The 26,310-nt window shown below is 39.1% G+C and overlaps 1 protein-coding gene across 2 annotated transcripts in view; it reads right to left on the bottom strand.

Moving 5' to 3' along the window:
• LOC128733953 (PAN2-PAN3 deadenylation complex subunit PAN3) overlaps window positions 1-16,234 on the bottom strand; it is a 63,299-nt gene extending 47,065 nt beyond the window's left edge. Inside the window, exons 1-2 of one of the 2 annotated variants that reach the window (XM_053827863.1) lie at window positions 16,144-16,234; window positions 5,592-6,265 (exon numbers count right to left, since the gene is read on the bottom strand). The gene's annotated coding sequence lies outside the window, so the exon portion shown is untranslated. Of the gene's footprint in view, window positions 1-5,591; window positions 6,266-15,841; window positions 16,096-16,143 lie in introns of those variants that run through there. The other variant, XM_053827864.1, reaches the window with a different exon arrangement.
• Window positions 16,235-26,310: the final 10,076 nt, after the last annotated feature.

Raw genomic sequence — 26,310 nt, 5'->3', positions numbered from 1 at the left:
TTCAAAAATATTATATTCAAAATTCAGATTTCGATTATCGCCTTGATTTTAGACTAGTAGTTTATTGTAAACTTTGTTTATTGTAGGCGAAATACGTATCTGTCATTGAATAAAATACACATAGTAGAATTAAATTGGATAAGTTTTCTTATTTTTTATTTTTAGGTTTCGTATTCTACTAAGACGCTCCAAAAACTTCAGTCACGTTCTGATAGATGGTCGGCACTTTTCATACATTATCGACGTCAAAACCTATCCGGGCGCTAACTTTGATTCTGATTACTACCTAGTGATGGTAAGAATACGTCAAAAACTATCTGTTGTGAACAACAGTCTAGAGCGACTGAAGCAACCGGATGTCGCCGAAAACTACGCTTTTTCTCTCGAAACCGTGCTGCCGAAATGGGGTGAGCTGGATGAAGCCCCTCTTCAGGACTGTTGGAATGCCGCGAAAACAGCCATTAACAGCGTAGCGGAGAACGTGTAGTACCTAAAAGACGTAACGAATGGTTTGACGAGGAATGCCAGCAGATATTCGCTAAGAAGATCGCAGCAAGGGTACGAATGCTGCGTAGAGCCACCCGTCAGAATGTGGAGTGATACAAACAGAAGCCGAAACAGCAAACCCGACTCATCCAGGAGAAGAAGCGCCACCAAGAGGAAAAGGAGTGCGAAGAACTCGAGCAGCTGTAGCGCTTACACGACAAACGGAAGTTCTCTCAGAGACTCAACGAAACTCAACAGTTATCTTGACTGACGACCGTGCGGTATTCGAAAGATGGAAGCAGCACTACGATGAACACCTTAATGGCGTGCAGGCGGAAAACCATGATTGCGGAAGAAGTGACCACATTGGTGTAGCAAGCAACAAAGATGTGCCACCCCCATCGATAAGGGAAGTTAAAGAAGCCATCCAGCGGCTGAAGAACAAAGCAGCAGGAAATGATGACATTGGAGCGGAACTTATTAAAATGGGCCCGGACAAGTTGGCCGGCTGTTTCTATCGACTGATTGTCTAGATTTGAGATATGGAACGACTACCGAAGGAGTGGAAAGACGGGGTTATCTGCCCTATCTACAAGAAAGGCGATAAGCTGGGTTGTGAAAACTACTGAGCGATCAGTATCCTGAATGCCGCCTACAAGGTACTGTCCCAAGTCATCTTCCACTGATAACCGCCAATAGCCAACAGATTTGTGGGAAATTACCAGGCCGGCTTTATGGAGGGTTGGTCTACAACGGACCAAATCTCCACCCTGCGGCAGATCCTCCAACAGTGCCGCGTCAACAGTCCCCATGCATACCCTGTTCATCGATTTCAAGGCCGCATATGATAGTGTAAACCGACAAGAGCTATGGAAAATTTTGGATTTCCGGGTAAGCTTACTAGACTTATCATGACTACGATGGATGGGATCCAGTGCTGTGTGAGAATCTCGGGTGGATTGTCGGACCCATTCGAATCTTGCAGGGGACTTCGACAAGGAGATGGTCTTTCCTGCCTGCTATTCAACATTGCGCTTGAAGGTGTTATAAGGCGAGCGGCGATCGAAATGCGGGGCACGATTTTCAATAAATCCAGTCAATTTATCTGCTTTGCTGACGACGTGGATGCTGTCGGCAGAACATTTGAGGTGGTGGAAGATCAGTACACCAGACTGAAACGCGAAGCAGAGAAGATTGGATTGAAGATAAATACGTCTAAAACTAAGTATATGCTGGCGGGCGGGACCGAGCGCGACAGGGCTCGCTTGGGCAGTACCATGGTAATCGACGGGGATGAGTTCGAGGTAGTCGACGAGTTCGTATATGTTGGCCCACAGGAAACAGAGGACAATACCAGCCGTGAGATTAAAAGGCATATTATCAGCGGAAGTCCAGCCAAAGTGCACACTGTACAAAACGCTAATTAGACCGGTTGTCCTCTACGGGCATGAAACGTGGACACTGCTAGAAGAGGACCTGCGAGCGCTCGGAGTTTTCGGAAGGACGGTGCTAAGAACCATCTTTGGCGGCGTTCAAGAAAACGGTGTATAAAGGCGAAAAATGAACCACGAGCTCGCGTGTCTCTACGGCGAACCCAGTATTCAGAAAGTGTTAAAGCTAGACGGATACGCTGGACAGGACGTGTTGCTAGAATGCCGGACAACTATCCTGCAAAAATGGTTTTCGCATCGAACCCGGTAGGACAAGACGAACACGGGCACAGCGAGCGAGGTGGCAAGACCAGGTGGAGCAAAATCTGACGAGCACTGGGTGCCCCTGGAACTGGAGAACAGAACGTTAGGCCAATTAAGTAAGTAAGTAAGTAAGTAAGTAAGTAAAAAGCAAAGCAGATTGCCAGATTCCGTTATCGAAACTTACCTCGAGGTCAACTGGGAAAGTAAGTAAGTATAAAATGGAATCGAAGCGCAAACTATAGGAATATGTAGTAGTGAGTTGTTCACTGAAATTCCTGAACTAGCTAATGAGAAATTCCCTAGCGAGTTTACAACAATAATATAACGAGCACTCTAATAAGAAAGTATACTGTCTGAATAAAATTCGTATTGCGTGTGCGTCGGTGCAAGCAAAATCATGAACGAGTGACGAAAATATTTTTATCCGGCTGAATTTTGTTACCTGTTCTATGAACAAGTTGAACATGCGAATGAGTCGCCACTGAGAATTCGTAGGGCCGGGGAATAACCAAATGGTTAAAACCACATTAAAATAAGAATGAAAAACTAACAAATTCGTAGGGCGTATCAAGCGGGTTTTATGGGTGCCGTGCTACTACGAATAAAATTTTCACTCACGACAAATCCTCCAGGATGGTCGGGAGTACAATGTGTCCACGCATCATATTTTCGTAGATTTCAGGGCAGCATACGATACAGTTGAACGTGAACAGCTATGGCAGATAGGGCTCGAGTACGGTTTTCCGGACAAACTGACGCGGCTGATCAAAGGTACCTTGGAGCGAGGGATGTGCTACGTGCGCATTTCGGGGCACTCTCGAGTCCTTTCGAAGCAGGCATCAAAACGAAAGAAACGATCTTAAGCAAGAGTAAACAACTCCTAGCCTTTGCAGATGACCTCGATATCATTACTAGAAACCTTGGGACGGCGGAGGTAATCTACACCAGTCTAAAAACGAAGGCTAGGAGGATAGGGTTGCAAATCAATGCGTCGAAAGCCAAATATATAGTAGGAAGAGGCTCCAGAGAAAGTAACGTTTGCCTCCCACGGACAGTGACTGTTGACGGGAATGAACTGGAAGTGGTTGTTGAATTCGTATATTTGGGAGCTTTGGTCACCACCGACAATAATACGAGTAAGGAGATTCAACGAAGCATTCAACTTTTTTTTCCCTCGCAAGACGCTTCGATCAAGGAGCATAAGCCGCCGCACAAAGTTGACGATGTACAAAACGCTAATCAGACTTGAGACAGTAACTTTGCTTACGGAGGACATACCTGAACAACAGGTGTTGCGGACTATTTTTGGCGGAGTATCAAACGGGCAGCGGAGAGTGTCATAGGCGTATGAACCACAAGTTGAAGGCACTACTTGGAGAGATTCCTATCGTCACCTGATGGAAGTTAGGAGACTACGGTGGACCGACCATGTCGCAAGGATGTCAGACGATTTGTGCAGTGAAATCCGTTCTCTTCCAGAATCCCGCCGACATTACGAACAAAGGGGCCAAACGTGCTAGATGGCTCTACCAGGTTGAAGCCGACTTGCGTGTGACTAGACACGCAACGAATTGGCAACGAACTGCCCACAGGACCGAGTACAGTGGAGAAGAATTGCTGATACAGCAAGAGCCACCCGGCTCTCGGCTGGTAGAAGAAGAAGAAGCAACGACCCAACAGCCGAGATTCGAATATACGACTACTGGCTTGTTAGACCAGCATCATTACCTCAAAGCTAACTGCGCAGAAATGCAGATGGATGGAGATGGAGAAATGCACAAATGAGATGGATAACTATTGTGCAGTCCATTAAGGACATTTGCAGTTTTATTTCATCTCTTACTTATGACGTCAATAAAATCTCACTGCGATCTGGAATATCTCCGGGCAAATAGAATCATAGTTTACCAACATATTTTTTCATTAAAGGCCAATCTATAGTTCTTTCAAAGTCAATTGCATAAAAATTGACTAAAAATAGCGGAGTGTAGAGCCTGGGAGGATGAGTGCTTGGATAGCGGTACACAATTTCTCAAGCGTTGCTTCAATGACCCTCTCTTACCTAATTTTCTGCTCTTTCAACTTCACGCCTTCTTCCCGTTCTGTATGGAACTCTATCATTATCTTTGTTTTATTACAACTAATTTATAAAAATCTAGAATTTTGTCGAATAGGAAAAGTACACAAAGTTTCGAACAATGCCGAACTGTCGATCCTGAAAATAAGGTTTGATGTTGAAATAATCTTTTTCAACAAGTTGAATAAATGAATGAATTCTCCGACAAATGTATCAAGTATCGAAACCTACGATTTCTTTATGTTTTTATAACTGGACAAAACACACAACAAACATTTCAATTAAAATTTATGATGCTGGTATTGACTTGCCAACGGGGATCTAACTACACAGGCTTTGGCACACATGGTGGGTAAACAGTGGGTCATTACGGAGCGTGTAATCGATTTTCACTCTTTTGCAGTGTATATTAATGATGCTAAACGATTAAGCAATAAATCTAAAAAAAGACTAGCTTTATGTACGATATTCTGTTCATAATTGGTGCTCGTTCCTCCCTTCCTCGGCGTCCCCGCTCACGCAAACAACTGAATGCATTGAAACTGGCTGCTACTGTGCATCGAAAAGCCATAAATTGATGGCATGCGTGTCTTTATAATTTATGCCAAGAGCTACAAAAGCTCGATAATGACTCGTTCATGACGAGCGGTGCCGGCGTTTCATTGTTAGTTTCATTCCACCGTCGTTTGCCTTTAACGATCAACCAAAAACAAGAACTTTTACACTTAGCTCGCAGCCCAATAACCGGTGGCTCAATTCATGACCCAATTATCATCGAGACGAGCAAAACCAAATTGGATCGAATACGAACGTGCAGAAGGAAAACTAATCTTGCATTATAAATAAGTTGCTACGAAGTACGCACGTGGTTGAATCGTGCGATTCATCGTTTTGGTCAAGGGTAGAAAGTGAGGACGAGTGGGTTTCCTCGAGCGAGTAATAAGGTCATCATCCCATTTCTCCCTGGAGGCACCATCATCATCATCATGCGAGACGGGACCACGAGAAGTACGAACTCTGTTTAACATGGTTAGCTTCCTATGTACCTTGAGTCGAGCAAGGGTAGCGAGTGATATTCTAGTCTCAGATCGTGAATTTCGAAAGCAGCGATTTATTGGGCAATCCATACAAGGATTTACACCGTTACTCCAAACATATCTATATTGACACCTTTCGTTCGTTAGGACAGACAGCTGCTTGAAAGTTAATGTTCATCGTGCACAAAACCGTTGATAATTTTTCAATTTGTTTTCAGCTCTGTGTGTCGAACGGTAAGGGGTTTAAATCTACTAGGTTGGCGTTGTGTAGGAATAAAATAAGGTCAATGTACATACCTGAATTTCTTTTTCCTCGTGTACACGCGTTATGGGATCAAACACTGAACGAGTAGCAGCAGCAGTGACTGCAACGGCTGTGTTTCGCCTGCTTGCCGGGTTACTCCAGTTCCAGTTCGGCAGTTTATGGCGATAGTGTAATGTCTGTGCCCCCTCCGAAAACACCGGATCGAGCCAATACGCTCCGTCGCCAGGTTGATCTGAGTTTCGCTTTGCTCTGCACACCCGATTACTTCGTGATCACGATCGATTCTGTTTTCCTCTGCAGGGATCAATTCTCACTTTACTTCTTTTCACCGGAACGGAGCAGCTGAACCAGATTTGATCAGAAAATCAAATCTAATCGGTATCTCGTCGTGCAAGACTTGATCCTGATGTTTGTTTCTTCACTGTTTCATTACACTTTTTATCCCGCTTTCATTGGCAATTTTATCATTGTTGTTACCGTCACCAGCATCATCTCCGACGAAGCGAGATGAATATCAAACACATTGTAATCACTTGCAGCTTAGGCGAAAGAAATCATCTGATCGTTGTTTTGTCTCCTCTTCTTGGCGTTTTCTTTCGATTGCTTTTTGGTATACTTCTCGCCAGACGCCCATTCACTCTTCTTGCACTCTCTACCACTCCGAGCAGTTTGTATTATTATTACCTCTTTCTCTTTTTTACCTTCACTACGAATAGAGAATATAAACAAATTTTCATCTACTATTATACACAGCCATCGATAGCATAATGCCAGCAGTGCACCAACACCACCTGGGGGCCGCGCAATGGCGCAAGCATGTGGACGATGTTTTCATACATCACAACCCCAATAAATGTGAGCTGCACGACACACGACTACGAAGTCGGTGGTGATGGTGCTTATGAATCAGCTAGCTTGCTAGAGCTAGCTAGCCCACAGAGCACAGACAGTGTGAAATATAACGGAGGCTAACGATTATGTGAAACACAGCAGAAATTGGCACTCCGACGAGCCTTCAGATTCAGCTAAGCGTGTTGTACGGTTGGTTGCAGATGGTGATGCTGCGTGACCTTATGGATCACACAAACCCGAACGCTGGAAGTGGAGCTTTCGATGCGGTTGTTGCTATGTTGGATCACCTTCTTCGAATAGGTAGCGAATAGCACTACATATACTTGAATTGTTGATGATTGCAAATATGGCTAGACTGAATACCTACACTGGGCCACAGGTTTTGATTTTGTTGCAAGTATAATTCGCGATAAGCAGCAAGATTAGGTCATAGAAAAATATGATCCGGGTTGGACGTGTTCAACGTCACAGTTGAAAGCTGGTTTTTCAGAAACAAGAGCACCAAAACCAAAACCAAAATGACCGGTACCTACTAAAGAAATAAAAGATTGATTAAGTGAGTGAGAAAAAAATAAAAAATTGGGACTTCGAGTTCGAACAAAAAGACCCAAAAAGAAGCCAGAATGGTTTGATCTGCGAGAGTGGTACGATGGTCATGAATTTTTGTTACTGGCGAAAAACTGTTTTTGTTGGAACTCCTAGAACTAGAAAAATGATCACTTGTTTGCAACGACGTTATCATTTGATAATGTTTTAAAGAACTATTTATTTCCCTATGCTTCGAAATTCTGCTCAATCCCATAAGGTAAAATCTCTTCAGGCGAGGTGATGCCAGGCGAATTTACCAAATTCCATATTCCACAAAGAATGGCCTGCAGCAATTAATCCGTTGAATTGCCTTGTATGGGGCAATATCCTCAGTAACTATTCAGTCATATTTAACGGAACGCAAACCAGTTGTTCATTTTCAAAATGGCTATTCAAGTTAATTCCGGGGTTCCCTAGAGTTCCTACTTAGAGCCTTTTCTTTTCATTTTCGTACAGTGTGACACATAGATATTTGAACAAAAATAATTTTATGCTTGGCAGCGGCATGTACAATTAATACAATCAAACTAATACCACATGTATGTGTGTCATCATGACTTAAGCCTTACTTGACGTAATTTCATTTTCGTATTGTGTCTCGTTTGGTGTGCACGTATCAGAATTTGAGTTACGGTCGTTGATAATAAATAAATTCCGAAACGGTGCTACATGCGGCTCTATTTTTTGTGACCTCAAACATCACAGCATAAGATTTGTATACTATACACTAAAAAGATTTGTCGAGATGGGATCTGTTGCGAATCGTAAAAAAACCGGAAGAAAACGAAGCGTTAGAACTGCACAGGTTAAAAAGGTTGTTCGATAGCGAATTTGTCGCTGTTGCGCTCGGTCCGCACGGAAAATAGCAGTTGAGCTGAATATAAACAGAAAATCTCTTCGTCGAATTTTGAAAATGGATCTGGATATTGAAGCTTTCAAAAAAAAAAAAGAAAAACATACGGCCCATGGATTAACGAAAACAACAAAACAAAAACGACAGGATGTAAACTGCTGCTCCGTCGGCACGGTGATTCCAAAGTGATCTTTTCTGATGAGATGAAACAAGGGTGTAAAAGAACACTACTACTTTCATCAGCATGGAGCTTCCAGCCCATACTGCAAATCTTGTGCAGTTGTAGTGCAAAGCTAATCTAATGGATTTCATATCGAAAAAGGAACGACCTCCAAGTTCTCCTGATTTGAACACACTGGATTTTTGCATATGGGGGTACATGCAACAGAGGCTCAAGGATTATAAATATCATAATTTGGATGACTTTAAGTTAGTTATCAACAAAATATGGGATGATATTCCGATGGAAGTAGCGCGTGCCGCAAGTAACGACTTCAAAAAGCTTTTGAAGCATGTTATGCAAGCAAAAGGCGATTAAATAGAGTAATGACTGTTTTCTGCGTTCTGTATCAATGTGTAAACAATTTCTTAAACTAGAATTCGAAATAAAGCCTTTATTTACAGAAATAAATAACTTTGTTTTTGTTCAAATACATGTGTGTCACACTGTAAATGACATTTCCTTCATACTTAACCACTAAAAAGTACTTGTATATGCAATATGAACTCAGTGGAAATAAAGAATCTTCATGACGTCGATGTCATTTAAAGCAACAATTCTGTACTTAATGTATATATTTAACTCTGATGTAAAAAGAATGAATCTTAGGCTCAAAACTGACATTTACAGAACAATATAATGTCATTATAAAGCGCGTTCCACGGCTGTCGTGCTTTGTTGTATATTTTATTTGACTCAAAATTTGAACTATAATGTAGAAAAAATAAAATTAGTAGATTTATTGAAGGTTTGAAAGCGTCGACTATTGGCGCCAAATAATTTGATGCTCGATACTGACATGTGATCATGTATTGTAGCAAAGAACATACCATTTTACATTGAAAGTTTTTCTTACATGGTTCATTTTAATCGATTTTGAATTTATTCTGGAACAGAATTCGTTCTAGATCCGAATATGTAAAGGATTGCCCGCTGATAATCAGATGGGGCAAATGAAGCGCCCAAAACTAACATTGGGATGTTATTCTCTATTTTGGGAATTGGCGTTATATCATGAATACATCAGATGACGCGATAGGACAAGACACTATTAGTTTTCTGCGTTTTTTCATTTTTGAATATGTTGAAACAGTATGCCTGTACTATCGATCGAAGTCAGGGGATCGCTGCGCACTTACCCAGTACTGTTTACTTTCAGGACATCATTTGGTTTTGACGTAGGACTACGTCTTACGGCAAGTTTTGAGATAGGGTGTCATTCCAAAAAATCGAAAAATGCGAGCGTCACGAAAAATGGTGTTTTGAGCGCTAATAGCTCAGCGGTTTTCCGATCGATTTTCAATATTCTTACACCAATCGATCGGAAAATCTTCTAAGAATTGACCCAAATTAAGAAAAGTATGGATTTTTGATGTTGAACTATTGAAAAATCGAAAATAATGAACCTATGTTTTACCAGAATTCTTGCTTCGTGATTGGTTGGAAGATTCTTTGCGATGATCTAAACCTATACCAATTTGATATCTGTGCTTGGGAAATAAGCCAAAACAAGTGACAAAGTTTCCACATTTCAACAAGATTTACCGCGGTTAAACCTAGACCATTTTGATGTCCTTGCTTGGGAAGTACGCTAGAAAGAGTGACAAAACCCCCTCGTGCCAACAGATTTCTTACGAACGCGATTAAACCTAGTCCAATTTGATGTCTGTGTTAGGGAAGTGTGCCAGAAAAAATGACACAAGTTCGCTGTCCCAACAGATCGCAAATTCTTTACTGCGAGACGATTAAACCTCGGCGAATTTGATATCTGTGTTGGAAAAATGTGCTACAGCTGTAGTGTTCAGTTATAATACGACTCTGTATGAATACGCATGCTTGCCGTTTCATTAGAAGTGTAGTGAAAAGATGTGCTATGCTGTTGATGAAGTAGGATTGAATTGGTAAAATCCCTTCAAAGTGGGGAACCATGGGTAATAAAAACAATCTTTAATTTCAGTAAGGTAGCAGGAAAGCAATAGTTTGTGTTCTTGATTTAGTTAAATTGTTTTCAAATGCACATTCTTTTGAGAATAGAACGTATGCAATGTTACTACTTTGATAAATGTTACATACAGCATGTATACATGAAGAATCGAATGATTACAATCACGAATACATGCTACCAACACTGCAAAGAGACTTACGTAGTCCTGCGTCACCTATATATGCAGTCGTGTCTTGTACACAACCCCTCTGATTTTTTATCAAGTTGAAGAACTGTAGCATATTACAAATGGGATCTTGGTCTGGGTCCCAAGCAAACTAAGTACAATTGGCCAGCCGAACTAACCCTCTTCGGTCAATTGAACACCGTCAATTCATAAGACCAAGAGGGCCAATAACATCTAAGATCTCTCAGTGAAGTTTTTGGGTTATTGTTTGTCATATGCTGGTCTTGGTAAATTGTATTCTACCCTTAATTGCAAAAAGTACTACTATTCGGTACTATTTTTCAAATCTAGCATTGTTTCCTTTTGATCTACCTACCTACCAAGAAACCTAAGTCTAGAGATAACCAAACGTTCTATTATTTAATGCAAAGACTACTAATTGTTCAAATACATTACTATTATATTGTTAAATTGTTTTTGGGCGAATTAATGGGCTGCAGGATATTGTCAAGTGGATCTCGTTCCAACTTGCAAGCCGGTCAAATGATCGTTGAAATGAACGTCACTCTTCGGGTCAAGAGGGCTTATGTTGCTCAGGATTAGCTCGTGGTCATGGCCGTTTTCCTAACAGCCAGCTACTTTATCGTAGTTGATTGTCACTAGTTTTGTGTCAGCACAATTATTCTTGTCTAGTATTGAGACCTCGTGCATCTATAAGTATTGGACCTACGATGTTACTAACGTCTTGAGGCCCCCCAATACTATTATCCACATGTGGTCTGCACCATTTTCCATATCTAGTGGGGTACGGGAGGGTATTTTCAGCAGGTTTCTAAATTCAGCATAGGGTAAGGAACGAGTTGAGCAGTGTTACCTATTTTAATCAGTTGAACATAAATGATCCGAAAATGCACTTTTTTATTCATATTTTCAAAATCTTTTGATAGGATCATCTTCACAAATCACTTAACCATACATTTGATTCACACAAACACAATTTACTGGGTTTCCGACAAGAAATATGATGAATTAAAAATTGTTGTCCAAAAACGTACATTTTTCAGCTGCTCTTCAGCAATCGCCACCTCGCTACTAACGAATTCATCAAATTTTCAGCACTGATTACAGCCACTCTGAAAGTCAAGCACTCAATTGTCACATACCATATTATTCACTCTCTTTTTTTCTATTATCTAAGGCTTTGTCACTAGCCAAAAGTTTTATTATTTTCTAACAAAACTGAAAACAAATTCTGAATTGACGGAACCTGTTCACCACTAGCAGCAGCTGCAGCATAGCTGATGAACTATCGTGTTGCCAAGACACTGTTTCGGTTCTGGAAATAAGAATTTTAAGTTTGAAATTAACTGAAACCTCCTATGGTGAAAACGTGGTTCAATACTTTCAAGAGAAATGAATGTTCATAATTAATTTTTTTTATTAAAAACAACACAAAAGACAGCTTTTTCAATACTTTTCGAAGATTTTCTCAGTGATTTAATGAAGCAACGATGTGTTTCAATGTTATTTGCTTTGACAACACTGTTCTGAGTCGGACCGTGCGTACTGCTATGTTTACCTCTTTTGTTCTCCCATCATCCTTATGAACAGCGAGTGAGACGTCAAACTCGCAGTTTCTCATAAGAACACTAGAGAATAAAAGAGACGACGAATACCGTTTGCCGAACGGTGCGGTGAGTGTATGCCCCGATAAACAATTTAGACAGATGGCATTTTACGCATCTATGCCGATTACGCATCAGATGCCGATTAGTAGGTCGCGGATAGGAACGCGAACTTACTGAATAGGGGGAAAAGTTCGAGGGATTTTTTAACGGGACGTAAAAAAATTCAGATTTCAGGATTGCTTAAAAAAGCACCTAGCGGGTGAAAATGGGTTCGGTCTGTTCAAAATTAGTTCCGCCGCTCCAACTTTTAAAGCGAAAAATCAAAAGTTTAGCTCAACAATAGTGTCTTCCAATGGTAACAGCTTGAAGAACCAAAGATAGGCTGAAAATACCCTCCCGTGCCCTATTGTCAGTATTGTTTTGTCTAAAGGTATGACTCTTTATGATTAAATACAAAAACAATTGATCAAATCTATAACAGTGTTTTCTCAAACTCAGAAAAATGATGTTCTGCAATACTTAACAGGTACCTAATTGTTTTCTATGCTTCACTTTACCCCAAAATTCTTCAAACACGAATGAGGGTGTGGAAAAAATCTGGCGCTTAATCGAAAAAATAAATTAGCTCGGTAGAGAGGCGTTTTCCGGGAAAGGTCTTAAAAATGTTGTTCACCCCATATGTAAAATTTTGTCTGAAATTAGCAGTGATGACCTTTTTGCATAACGGAAAATCGGAAGTTTAGCACATTGCCAAATATCTGGAATATTTTGAGCTTTGTCTGTTTACTTGGCGTGCAATCAATTTCGTATAACCCCAAAAAAACTTGCATATCTTAAAAAGAACCAAAACTATGGGGCTGTATCGGAAAGAGTATCTTACATGATCAGAAGCTGGTTTGCAGTGGTATATACTCGACCTTTGAATCAGTTTTCGCGTCCCGTTCAATCAATTTTGGTTTTTATTTCACGTTAAACGCTCATAACCATAACCAAATAGTAAAAGTAGACTTCTCATCTTTCAAATCAGTCATCCGATTGAATATTTCCATAGTTCGTGAGAAAATTCGAGAAGTTTATTCCCCAAAGAAGCCTTTTTGCAGCTAATTTGTAATAAAAACCATTAACTTCCACAGAAAATATAATGATCTATCCGAATTTATAGTTAAATTTGGGATTGATGAAAACTTGAGTTATTGAGAAAAAACTATCGCAGAACCGAATAAAATCCGTGAAGTTGTAATGAGTAATGTGTTTGATATAATCGTGACAACACTGAGCATCCAAGCTGAAACATGCACAAGATTTATTCAAAACTTTGGCACTTTTTCCGCGACAAGTTGGACTGTGAGAACTATCGAGCGATCACCGTTCTCAATGCCGCTTATAAAGTGCTGTCCCAAATCATTTTCCGCCGTCTATCACCAATTGCGAATAGATTTGTGGGAACTTATCAAGCCGGCTTCGTCGAAGGTCGGTCTACAATGGATCAAATATTTACACTGCGGCAAATCCTCCAAAAGGGCCGTGAATACAGAGTTCCCACGCATCGTTTATTCGTTGACTTCAAAGCCGCATATGATATCATCGACCGGAAAGAGCTATGGAAAATCATGGACGAGAACAGCTTCCCCAGGAAGCTCATCAGACTGATTAAATCTACGATGGATGGTACACAGTGCTGTGTTCGGATTTCGGGTGGATTGTCAAGTTCATTGGAATCACACAGAGGGCTTCGTCAAGGTGATGGTCTTTCATGCCTGCTGTTCAACATAGTGCTACAAGGTGTTATGAACCGAGCGGATATCAACACGCGGGGCACGATATTCAACAAATCTAGTCAATTCGTCTGCTTTGCCGATGACATGGATATTATCGGCAGAACAGTATACCAGACTAAAGCGCGAAGCAGAAAAGATTGGGTTAAAGGTAAATACGTCTAAAACAAAGTACACGCTGGCCAGCGGAACCGAGGTCGAACGACACCGCTTGGGTAGTAGTATATTGATCGACGGCGATGAGTTTGAGGTAGTCGATGAATTTGTCTACCTTGGCTCACTGGTAACGGCGGACAATGATATCAGCCGTGAGATTCGGAGGCGTATTATCAGCGGAAGTCGTGCTTATTATGGGCTTCACAAGCAATTGCGGTCGAGCAGACTAAGTTCCCGTACAAAGTGCACCTCTACGGGCATGAAACATGGACAATGCTCGAGGAGGACCTGCGAGTGCTCGGAGTTTTCGAACGACGAGTGCTAAGAACGATCTTCGGCGGCGTACAGGAGAACGGAATATGGAGGCGGAGGATGAACCATGAACTCGCACAGCTCTATGGCGAACCCAGTATCCAGAAGGTAGCTAAAGCTGGACGGATACGATGGGCAGGGCATGTTGCAAAAATGCCGGACAACTACCCTGCAAAAATGGTGTCCGCCTCAAATCCGGTAGGAACAAGACGACCAGGAGCGCAGCGAGCAAGATGGTTAGACCAGGTGGAGCGAGATCTGGCGTACTCGGTGTCCGAGGAATTGGAGAGCGTGTAGCCCTCAACCGAGTTACATGGAGAAACTTTGTTCAACAGGCTTTGTCTTAGGACGGCAAGCCACCTAAGTAAGTAAGTGGCACTTTTTCCAAGTTTTAAAAGAGACTAAGCTGCGTTTGGATATAAGGGATACGCCTGGTATTTTCTGCAATTTGCAAAAAAATCGAATTAGCCAGAAGTATCCGGATTATCGAGTCCGACCTATATAGTTTTTTTAAATAAATAAATAATATGTAATCAGAAAATTGAATCCTCGGATAATCGAGTACAACCTATTCATTAATGTTTGCAAAAACAATAAAGTAAAAATCAGTTGCCATTTCGTATAACTTCCTATATCTTTGGTGAGTCATGCATAATGAAGCTACGGTACTGATCAATTTTAATTTTCATATGTACAATTTTAACATTCAACAGTTGCAAAAACAACATAGGTAAACGATTAAAGAAAATAATAAAAGAGATACGATCGGTTTATGTATAATCAACAAATAAAGATTTAATGGAGCCACCAAAAGCAATTTAAATTTTACTGGGCTATTAATGTGTAAAACCTCTTTTGTGAGGCTACCCTGAATTTATATTATGAAGTGCGTATACGTATGTATATGTACATAATAAACGAAGTCGTCCTACGTCAGGTAAAAATGAAAACTTTTCAGATTTGGAAATTTCACTCACAAAATTATGGGTTCGATTCAAAAACAGAGATTAGAAAACTACCATAATGTGGTTATTCACTTTTTCTGATGGATGATTTTTTAATTCGAACAGTATAATGTTCTAATACCTAGGCAACATTTGGCTAAGCTTAAGGTAAAGAAGCAGTCGTCACATTTTCCGGAAGGTCAATACAGTGGTGTAGGTTTAGCTTTATGGTTGCTCAAAACCGTAACAAGTGCACAAAACAGCATCAAAACTGATGGCTTAAAAAGCAAAATAGCATAGATAGGTCAAACTGATTTTTTCCATTCTCCACGGCCTTTCGGAAACAATGGTCGGTTCGGTCAATGGCTATCTGCTGTGCCACTAGATCGTTGAACCATAAAGGCAGTGTTGTTCTGCGTAACAATACGACACCAATACAACGGCAAGTAAACATAGCCAAGTGAAACAGGAAAACGCTTAACCGTAAGATAAAGCAACATTAATATCTTCGGCACAAGTGTGGGTTTATATCATTAGCATCTTTTGTCGTTTTCTTCGCCTCCACTTGTCCCATCCTTTCACTTTATTTGCTGTTTACACTACAGTTTTCACACTTTTCCTCACTTTTGGCACTCTTTACTGTAAAGCATACACATAAACATTCTTCTCATCACAACCACCACTAAACCTTGACACCGTTCAATGGAAACTGAGATCAAATCCTTTGACCTCACAGCGAGTTCCGCGCATGGGAAATGTTTTTCCCCTGGTGGAATCAGATTTTTTCCAAGCAGATTTCGCCATCACAAAACAAAAATCCTGTCCAAATAAAACACAAATTACATTTCCTGCAAAGATTTGCACACAATGAAAACAGGGCCACACGAAGTCACAACACCTTCAAAGAGCTGACTTTCCTTTCGCAAACTACGCGTTTTCTGCGTTATCCAACCTTGCGGAGGTCTGCTTTCGCTTGTCCTTGGACGCACTTTTCCTGCGAAAATCACATAGTACAGTTATCCAGGAGTAAAAAGTTTTTAGATCAGCGTCTTCCGGCCACTGGCAACATTCGTAAATCCTGTTCCGCTACAATCCACCATGGAAATTTTCGTGCCTATTTCATTCGATGGGAAGTTTTTAGTTACCTTTTCCCGAGACGAAGCAACCCAACTAGCTCACGACCGACCGACAGCACACGACTACGACGACATCGCTGGCTGGCAGCCTGGTTTCGTTGATTTGCTACGTTTGCTTAACACCCTCTGCTGCACACCACAGCGAAAGCGAAGCATCACACAAAGAAAAACAGAAACACCATCTTGTCAAATGTGACGACGACGAGGGAGCGCACAGGCGTGTGTTTTACCCAAGGGGTTACCAACAGCAATGATTACTATACGCACCTTTAAAAAAAGTTACTTTTGATCAAGGTGGGTTAAACTCTCAACTAACCTTGCTTTTGATTACTTTACTGATTACCTCTGATGACCAGTAATTAATCTTTGGTGACTACTATAAATTAATCATGATTGCCAGTGATGGCTTATGATTATCATTGATTACTCTATTGATTATCACTGATAAATTAATTCATAAATCATTACAAAAGTAATCTCTGATTACTACGCACTTATACGCCTTATTGGAAGCCCCTTGGTTTTACCATCCAAGTTACCATCAGTGACCAATGAGGTTTAAAAAGGTGTGGCAGATGAAGACATTTGATGGTATTAGCACAGAGAACAGATTAACAGGCTCGAAGGAAGTAATCGATTTTTTGTGTGTAAAATCTGTCGGTAGCGCCCTCCAGAAATAGTTTGCCAAACGCATCAAAAAATATCCATGTACCTTTATCAATATTTCTTTGTGCTGGAGTTACGTAGCAGCGATGGCAGCGACATCAAGATTTAGTTTGCCACTTACTGCTCGAGGGGTGCTTTATTGAAGGATTACTTGTACATTACATAAAAACCTTTTACACACTTTTTGTCAATTACCTGGTAGTCTGTTCTCTGTGGTATTAGTGGCGAAAAATCAGAAAACGACGTCAAACTACAAAAACAAGCCGTGTCGGACATGGGGTTTGTTTTTGGAGTTTGACGTCACGCTTCATCGTGATTGGTCGATTTACGATTTCACTCACACCGTGATGAAATTTCTTCATTGCACTAACACCACTTAACCAACTTTGCCACACCTGTATATATCACATGGGTCAGTGACGACCGTGCAGGGGCTTGCAATAAACCTTTGCACGGTGCCTAACCTCAACTCTAGTTTGACGTTTTTGTGTGTTTTGTTTTGATTCCCTTTTAAAACTAATTCTATTGCCAGTGGGTTTATTACTTGTAATTCGTACCACTTGTTTGCGGAAACCGGAAATACCCGACTTTTCCTAAGCAGGAAAATGATAACAGTTCTGCACACTTAAATGATTCTACCTGTAAATTGGTCGGATTTAGTTAAAGTTAGGTTGAAACTACTCAAAATGCCCGTAAAGTGTACAAACTCAGATTTTGAGTAGTTTTTCAACCAAAAAATTGGTAGTAGGAACTTAAAATTGGGTCCTAAAATTTGTGATAAAAAGATGATTTTTTTAGAAGGAACGATAAAGCTTCCCATTATGACTACCAGAGTATAGTTTTTTCTTTTTTAAAAAGATGCAGAGCACTAAAAAATTAAAAAACAAAAATATTGTAATTTATTCTCCCTTGACATTAGAGATCTTCCTTGACATAACGAAAATAACACGTTTCTGGCAACAATGATAACTTTTTCTCACTGGCAACTCTGGTTTGACATTAGAGCAGCTGATCGTTTTGACAGTTACAGCTTCGCAGTTGTCTCTTGTGCTTGTCTGCGTTTTGCTGGTCGTAAGGAAGTGGAACATCAAATTTGTACTAGTTATCGGATAAAAGTTTTGATTCGGGCAATGTATTCCAATCCATCGATTCACGGTGCTAGACTTTGTCCAAATCTAGTTTGCGCTAAGAATGACTAAACGATGTCAAACTGATGGCCAACAGTATAATCTCGGTACAATCGACCCCGCAGAACAGTATGAAAAAAAAACGCCAACCGAAACTGGCACTGTATTATCAATCAGATTGGTATGTTCTGCTACTCCGATGTGAATCAGCAGTAGGGAGAACGGCAGACCAAAAATTTCTGTGCGTTTCTAACTAAACACGGTCGCATCTCGATGGCGGGTGTTGCATCCGAAAACTGAAGCCATCCACGCTGTGGCCAAGTGCAGTTACTACGCTTATTGCTGATTTTGATAAAGGCCTTAATTAAACTGAGATGACCGGAACCGGAAAATGAGCTGTAAACTCAGAAAATGCTTTAGGTCGCGATTGCCAAGCCATTTCCTGACTTTGCAACTTTTGACTTTTTGACACACATGAGCGTGAAGGTAAACAAAAAGTTTTCCGTGACATTTCAAGACATACTATGGTTTCTTTTTATAATTCGTGTTGTCTAGACACCGCTTGACACAACCATGCACAACTATAGTTTGTCTATATAAGGTTGTCCAAATGTTTATTTTTTGTTCAAAATTTCACAAAATTAAAAAAAAAGGTTTTTAACGGCAATAGCCTAAAAATATAAAATTGAATATCAAAATATGTGTTCCTAACCCTAACCTCATCGATTCAAGCTAAAAACGACATAGGGCTTTAGGACCCAATTGCGTTATTTGTCATAGAGAATAATTCAATTATCGGTAGCAAGTAGCCAAAATTGGTTGAAATTTTTACCCAAAGTTTGAGTTTGTACACTTTAAGGGCATTTTGAGTACTTTCAACCTAGCTTCAACTAAATCCGACCTATTTACAGGTAGAATCATTTAAGAGTGTGTACAACATATATTTTTGTCCTTTTTGCAGTTTTTTGCTTCTGGGTCTTGCGAATAAGTAATCAAAACAAACCCCACAACACTGTCAAATCTGGGAGGAAAAAAACGCACTGACATCTGCGTGCAATGCTTTATGGGTGCCATGCTTTTGTCGCCAGCATCTTAGCACATGCGAAAAAGAAACAGCAAGTCACTGCATACGTTTCACTCGACAATGTTAGCAGCCAATTTATCTGTCAGGCGGGCGCTTTTTCTGCAATAGCGCCCTTCGTTAAGTCGACTGTCAAACACCGTTCGATAAAATAGGGATAACACCCCGCTGCCTTGGTGACGACGGTGACGACCGAGAGGGTACATCTGACATAGAGTTTGCTGACATTTACCGTACTCCAAATTTTTTTTCCGCTGCGACAAATTTTTCACGGTGCACACAAACCCTAGACACAAACCACTAATACAGTCGAACATTAGCAATCCTTATTGCTATTCCAACGTGAATAGAGATTGCTGACATACGTATACGTATGCGCGATTTGTGTTCATTGGCAAATTTTTTTTCCATAGTGGTTCGCGATGCGCACAAACCACCAATACAGTCACACTAGCAACCCTTATATAGGGCTTTTGCCTAAGTGCAAGTGTATTAGTGATCTGGGGGGCACACAAAATCTCTGAGCCGCAGGCGAAATTGTATGCAAAATGTGCTGGCATCGGGAAACGATTTTACCAAGGATATAGGGAAAAAAATTCTAGATAAAAACAAATGGCGTACACGTATACGCGGCGAAGTGTGCGTTAAAGGCAAATCATAAATGAAGAAGCGAATGTTCGAGCAAAGCGACGGTCAAAAATGGCAACACAGTTTTGATTTGATTTTTTGAAAGGCTACTACACTAAAAGGACTAAAAGCAATATAAGCAGATTCTTTTGCAGCTAGATAATGTTACCAAATACTAAATACATCACAGCGCAACATTTTATCTCCTGCTCTGCACAACAAAAACATTTAGACCATCTTTCATTTACGGTACTAACGTATTTGCAACAAACATTCTTGACTCACCATGATATTGTTGATTGCTAGGAAATTGTACCATCCAATGTGCACAAGCGCTCATAAAAGTGCTATTTTAGCTTAAGTCGGTTCGGTCTCTTCAGCGCACCCTATTGCTTGGAATGTAACGAAAAAGTGCGTCGAAGATACCGAATCGATTGCAATTTTTTTGCAATCAGCAATATTGCGATTATTATCTAAAATTTTTCTTTCGTAGGTTAAGTTGTGCGCCTAACAGTTGCGCGCAGCTCTGTTCTGGTTGCTCGCAGTCAAAGTATCTCATTTACACTCACACGAAATCTCGTAAGAAACTGTCAACGCAAGGGTGATGAGAAAAGCAACAATATTTCTCTCTCGCTCATCAGCTGAATGCTAGGGTAGCTTGCTTCGTGTTTGTCCGTTCAAACATAGACCAGTTTTTTACAAACGCAATCAGCATTTAAATTTTATCATTGTCGGTTAACGTAAGACATTGTAACTGTGTTGTTTGTAAGTCTGTACGTAATAGAACAAAACAAATGTTATCTAAGCAAAGAATAAGAGCATAAACATAGAAAACTTACACGTGCTTACACTGTCAATAATACATGATTTACCTCTGCGCACAACTATATAAAGTTGAAAAACGAAATATTTTCTCGGGAAGCACAATATAAATTTTCTGCAATTGGGTATTTTAGCGGTATACAAATTTTTATATATTCTGATAAGATATGAAGATACTGTATCGTCACATGAAGACTTTTTCAAATTTGACTAGTGGAAGTAATAAAAAAAAACATTTTTTTTTTGTATTAAAAAAATATTTGGAATTAGACGATCGCTTATAAGTAAACCTCGTTTCTTCTTAGCTTGCTTTAGACAACACAGTGAATAGATACACACTTAACAAAAAGCACCGAATTCGGTAAAATTTTACCGAATTCTAAACAGCTGAACGTTCGGTAAAAATTTCGATGGTGCCAATCGACGTTTACAGATCATTAGTAATGTTTGGTGCAATAAAAAATTTTACCGAACGTTCAGCTGTTTAGATTTCGGTAAATTTTACCGAATCGTTTAAGTGTGTACACCATGGTCATCGGACGATACAAGTTTCATATGGGAGCTGTCAAAAGCTCGGTCAAAATGAAGAGCTCTATTAGAATGATAGAAGCGAGGGAGAGAATTTCTGACATCATGTCAATCAATCAGCTTGGTTGATATCTGTCAAACAGCAAGTCGTACTATTTTAGATTTTTATTCGTTTTTTCATGAAATATTGACTTAATTGAAATAAAAAAGAGCTGTTGGATTCAGGAAACGACGGGCTATCAAATGAGGCCAAAAAAACACTATTTTGGAAAAATTAAAATACCCAATTATTTAATAAATATTCACATATATTTTTGCTCTGTGTGTAAGAACAGAAACAGTCCAATAATAGTTATGCGATGGACGAGGGAAAATAACCGATATGCTTATTCTTGGAATGCATCTCGTTAGAAGTCTTCCAAATATTTTCACATCAAGATTAAAAATCTTCACTGTTACTCAAATATCTTCAAAATAAAATATCACTTTACATCTGGCATCTCTGCCCTTTATGCTGTCCGGTTACGCCGGTGCTGGCAAGGGGTTTCCAGTAAGGCGTAGTAATCAGAGATTACTTTTGTAATCATTTACGAATTAATTAGGCAATCAATGGTAATCAGTAGTATAATCCATAATTATCTTCAGTAATCATGATTAGTTTATAGTAATCACCAGATATTGATTACTGGTAATCAAAGGTAATCAGTCAAGTAATCAAAAGTAATTTTTTTCGAAGGTGCGTAGTAATCATTGCTGTTGGAAACCCCTTGGGTGCTGGTTACCAAGGCGGTTACCGTGCTTGTGCACGAAATGAAATTTTCATTGAAATGGTTGAAAACTTGGTTGAAATATTTCACTGAGAAATTTCAAAGAATGTCGTATGAGGGTAGCGTATATTTCAAACTTTTGCTAATGGCACTGAAAATATTGTCGAATTCGAGCAAAAACTGCCGTGCGGTGCGTGGTGCTACCTGCTGCGGTAATTGAAGGTATAATTAACAAAAGGGCGAATGTCGGGAGCGTAAACAAACCGAGTGAGGGTTGATTTTTATGCTGGTCCAGCAAAAAATAATTCTCACTCGTTTTGTTTACATTTGCGACATTCGCCCTTTTGTTAATTCTATCTAGAATTGACGGATTCGACAGAAACTTAAGGCCCAGACACAATGCATACGTATTTTACTACGTTGCGGATATTTGACAGAAAACCCATGGAAAAACTGTCAAATTGCCGCAACGTAGTAAAATCCGTATGCATTGTGTTTGGGCCTTTACGCGCTGACAGTAGTGGCCTTTGAACCTATCCGAACGGTGAGAAAATTGACAGTTTGCTTGAAGAATCGAAAAAAAAATTAACGGCCAAAAATCAATAGAAAAAGTATATTGGCATGTCTTCACATCAAACTGTTTCAGAGATATTTGAACCCGAAATATGACTTGTTTTTGAAAATCTGTAAAAAAACGAAGTAGCGCCACTGCTAGGGGGATTGATCAATCGGCACAATATTTTGGGAAATTGGTTGTAGGGTCGGAATGAACAATTATGCCAACTTTGGCTGAAATCGCTGATTGTCGGATCCAATTTTTCCGATTTTTGTGTACGTTTGAGATGGAATGACCCATATGATAGTTGAACCAAATCACCAAAAGTTAAACGAAGAACTGATTTCAGTATCTTAATATATGAAAATTTACTATCAATTGTTTTCTATCAAAATTATGCAACAAAACTGTCATTTTGTCGAGCTGCAAACCATACAACCTAAATTTTAATATTGCGGTTATCTCCCGAGCGCTTTATCATCGCTGCTGCAGGTGGATTTTTATAAGCGCCGCCATACTATTTGAAACAGGTAAGATTTATCTAGTTTCAAACCAGGTTGAATACGCAAATTCGATAAATATAACAAATGTTGGGCAAATCCGGCCAATTACGTCAAAGTTGTTTTTTTTTTACTTTTCTTCTTTGTTGGGGACATTAGACCACTGCGCCCTTAGGTTTCGTTTTATGTGACAACATTTAAAACAATACAAAGTATATAATGTACTTCAATTTATTTTATCATAAATAAAACTGGGCTTATCAATTTATTTGCTTTCCTGCCTGTAGTTTTTTGTATTTCACTGTGTTTTTCATTTTTCTTTTCTGCCTACCGATTATTGTGTAGTTTTTCTCGATAACTCACCCATTCCATTCGATTGCATTTAGTGTTCATCAGCTTGCTTTGACTATAGTTCCACCTTCGTTTCACCTGCCACTATTTTGTTGTAATTGAAAATTTGGAAGCTACTACAAATTGCGAACGACGTTGCTGTTTTGTCTTTTTTTCAAGTTAGCATTCTACCAGCTTCTAATTTGCATTAAGTCGATACATTAGTTTGTTGCTTTGTTTTCTGCTCGCTCTTATCTTCTTTATTTTTGCGGTAAACTTACCTTCTTTGTTTCTACTCTATTTGTGTTTGCTTATGTCTGTTGTTATACACTATCAATCAATGTTGCTAAATAATTCGTAATGGCCATAATGCTAACCTGTTTTGCGCAATATAATCAGTGTGTTGCTATTTACGTGGGGTGAAACTTAAGCTTAACAAGTATTATTTAACAAATTAACGAAAACAACTGTCAATCACGGTACGCGACGACATGTGTTTGCTTTGTATTTTAGTTTTTATTTTTTCTTTCATGCAATTCGACTCTGTCAGAGATCATTGCGTTCGCATTGACTACTAGTAATAATTATAATGGATCTGCTGGTTTATTAATTATTTATACTTTATACAGCCACACAACCTAGTCTGCACAGCCTACTACGAATACAAAAGGTTTCTTTGCTTACTCTGAATATATACTCTACGCCATTGCTGGAACTAAAAAGTTTTTAATGTATTTGTTTGATTCTTTGATCAAACATACATGATTTCGTGGTGCAAAACCGAAGAACGGTGATTGAGTTAGTCACAATTTCCTCTGCTTTGGTATTATCGTTAGATATTCTTCCTGTTGATGAGTCATTTTGGTTTGATTTGACAATCAATCACTCGTAGATTATGCTACTTAAAAGCTCTGGCTTGTCCGGGGGGCGTACAATTATCAAGATTGAATAGAGTGACCAGTGTTGCAAATGGTGGGAGAATGTATCAATTTTACGATAAGCCAATTGCTTTAGTGTTACTTCAATTGTGTTGGCTGCGTTTGTTTCTGGCGTCCACTACAAGCATTGTTACTATTCAGTGTATTTGTTATAAATTTGACCTGAATAAAAGTTTAAATATTTTTCAGTTTTGTTTTCCTGAATAATTTTAAAGTTATTATCTGAATACACCGAAGAATTCACTTTCAGATCTCTGTCTACAATATTGAGTTTGTTAAATAGATTTTTGCTTTTTCCGATAAATATGTAACATACTTTTGAGTCATTTACTGTTTTTAAGTGACATTTTCTCTGAGAACGAGTTTTTTTACATTCACATTTTTTAAGAGTTTCATCGTAAGAATACGCTTGAGAATCGGAATTCACAATACAATTTACTATCATAGCGTTTGAATCGGAATGAGGCTACAGTATTTTACCTCTTCTAAACTGGGTATTATCGGGTTGGTATAGAAGGTTCCTTTCAAAATAGGGCCCATATCCACTAGCGCATGAAATTGATTGCCCACAAAGCATCCAGCTGAATATGGGTCCTAGCTTAAGGGACACCTCCTGCTTGTGTTGTCTATGTGTGTAGGTGTTGTAACATGCGGGATAGTGGTTGGCCGTTGCTTTTTTTGGATTAAAAGTTTGGCTCAGTGATAAATTATCCGTTTTTAGTATGATTTTTTCTATGTAGGCCATGTGGAAACGTATGTGCCAAAATATGACAGTAAACATTATGGAGAATTAGTATCATTAGATAAGGGATTAACAATTTGGGGTGGTTGGAGGTTGAATATCACGGTTTTGAATTATTTGTTTAAGATTAAACTAAAAATCTTTTACGGAATGGCTGAATTCTTTTTTACATGTGGTTGTGATTATAGCGCTTGATAGGCTTATTATTTATTATGGTATTCAATAACTATAAAATGAACCCTTTAACTTCGTTGTTTACATTGTTATGTAAATTATATGATTAATCACATAATAAATATCTGAGAAGAGTACCGGTTGATGCAAGATAATTGGTTTTTGCAAAATTCTCCTTTTGATTTTGTGTATTATCATCTGAGAATTATCATTACTTGTGATACCATATCATAATCGTTGAACTGATTGATCGGCAATTATAATGCCAAATGCGTTGTGGCAATCAAAATACCAAATAATCTCTATTGTTTTGCTTTTGTTTTGATAGAATAGCAGGAATGGTGTTTATTGAAATCTACCGGGGATTTCGCACAGCTGTTGACAATAATGGCATTAAAAATATTTAATCATTTGGTTTTAATATGTAAACAACGATTGGCAGAGGAAATAAAAAGCGTTATGTTGCTTCTGCTGGGAGTAGAATTTATAGCATTCAGAGTTTGATGTCAATTTTTTACCTTTGCATTTACATACAATACTGTAAAGCCTTTTTGCTTTCGCCTTCAACTGGCATCAAAGCCAAAGTTATGGGGATGATGACATTACATTGTTCACGAGCTTGCTGAAACCAACTAAAAATGTTAGTACAAAGTAGTTTTAAACTCCAGCATAAACTGAGCATCTTCTCGTGCGATATAAAAACTGGGATTTTATGATTTAATGCACTGTAATAACAATGATTATTATAAATTCATTTATTTAATGTTTTATTACTAAAATTCCATATTGAATGCCGACTTATTCACATCAAATTACCGTGGATACTCAACCTTTTATTTTGTCAGAGTCCGTTTTGCACAATTTAGTGACCTGCATGTAACAAATATCTCAGAAGATCTTAGTAAGGTAACGAAACTAACTGATTACTTCCTAAATCCGAAAAATAACACCATTATTTTGCTCAGCTTACTTATTATTATCATTACAAAAATAGTCTTGATTGTGCTAGGATTATTAGTTTTGCATCGTTCTGCTACAGTGTATTTTTTTTCGCGCTAAACTTGTGCACTTTTAATAAGTTCAAATCAACATTTTACTCAATTTTCGTTATTTACAGTACTAATAAAATAGTTGCATTTTTTGTTTGTTTGTCATTTATTCGCTGCAAACGAAATGTTGCTACTGGTGAACAAATCTCGGTTAAGGACTTCACATGCTTAACTGTTTCAGTGAAATATTTACATGGATATGCAAAATTGCCGCTCTCTGAAACGGATGTGTGAACATACTGAGTTTAAATCTTCCACTGATCGACAAT

The sequence above is a fragment of the Sabethes cyaneus genome, chromosome 2 (assembly GCF_943734655.1).
Source record: "Sabethes cyaneus chromosome 2, idSabCyanKW18_F2, whole genome shotgun sequence".
Classification (NCBI taxonomy): domain Eukaryota; kingdom Metazoa; phylum Arthropoda; class Insecta; order Diptera; family Culicidae; genus Sabethes; species Sabethes cyaneus.
The sequence above is the reverse complement of the archived record's forward strand: the minus strand, read 5'-3'. Positions and strand labels throughout refer to the sequence as shown.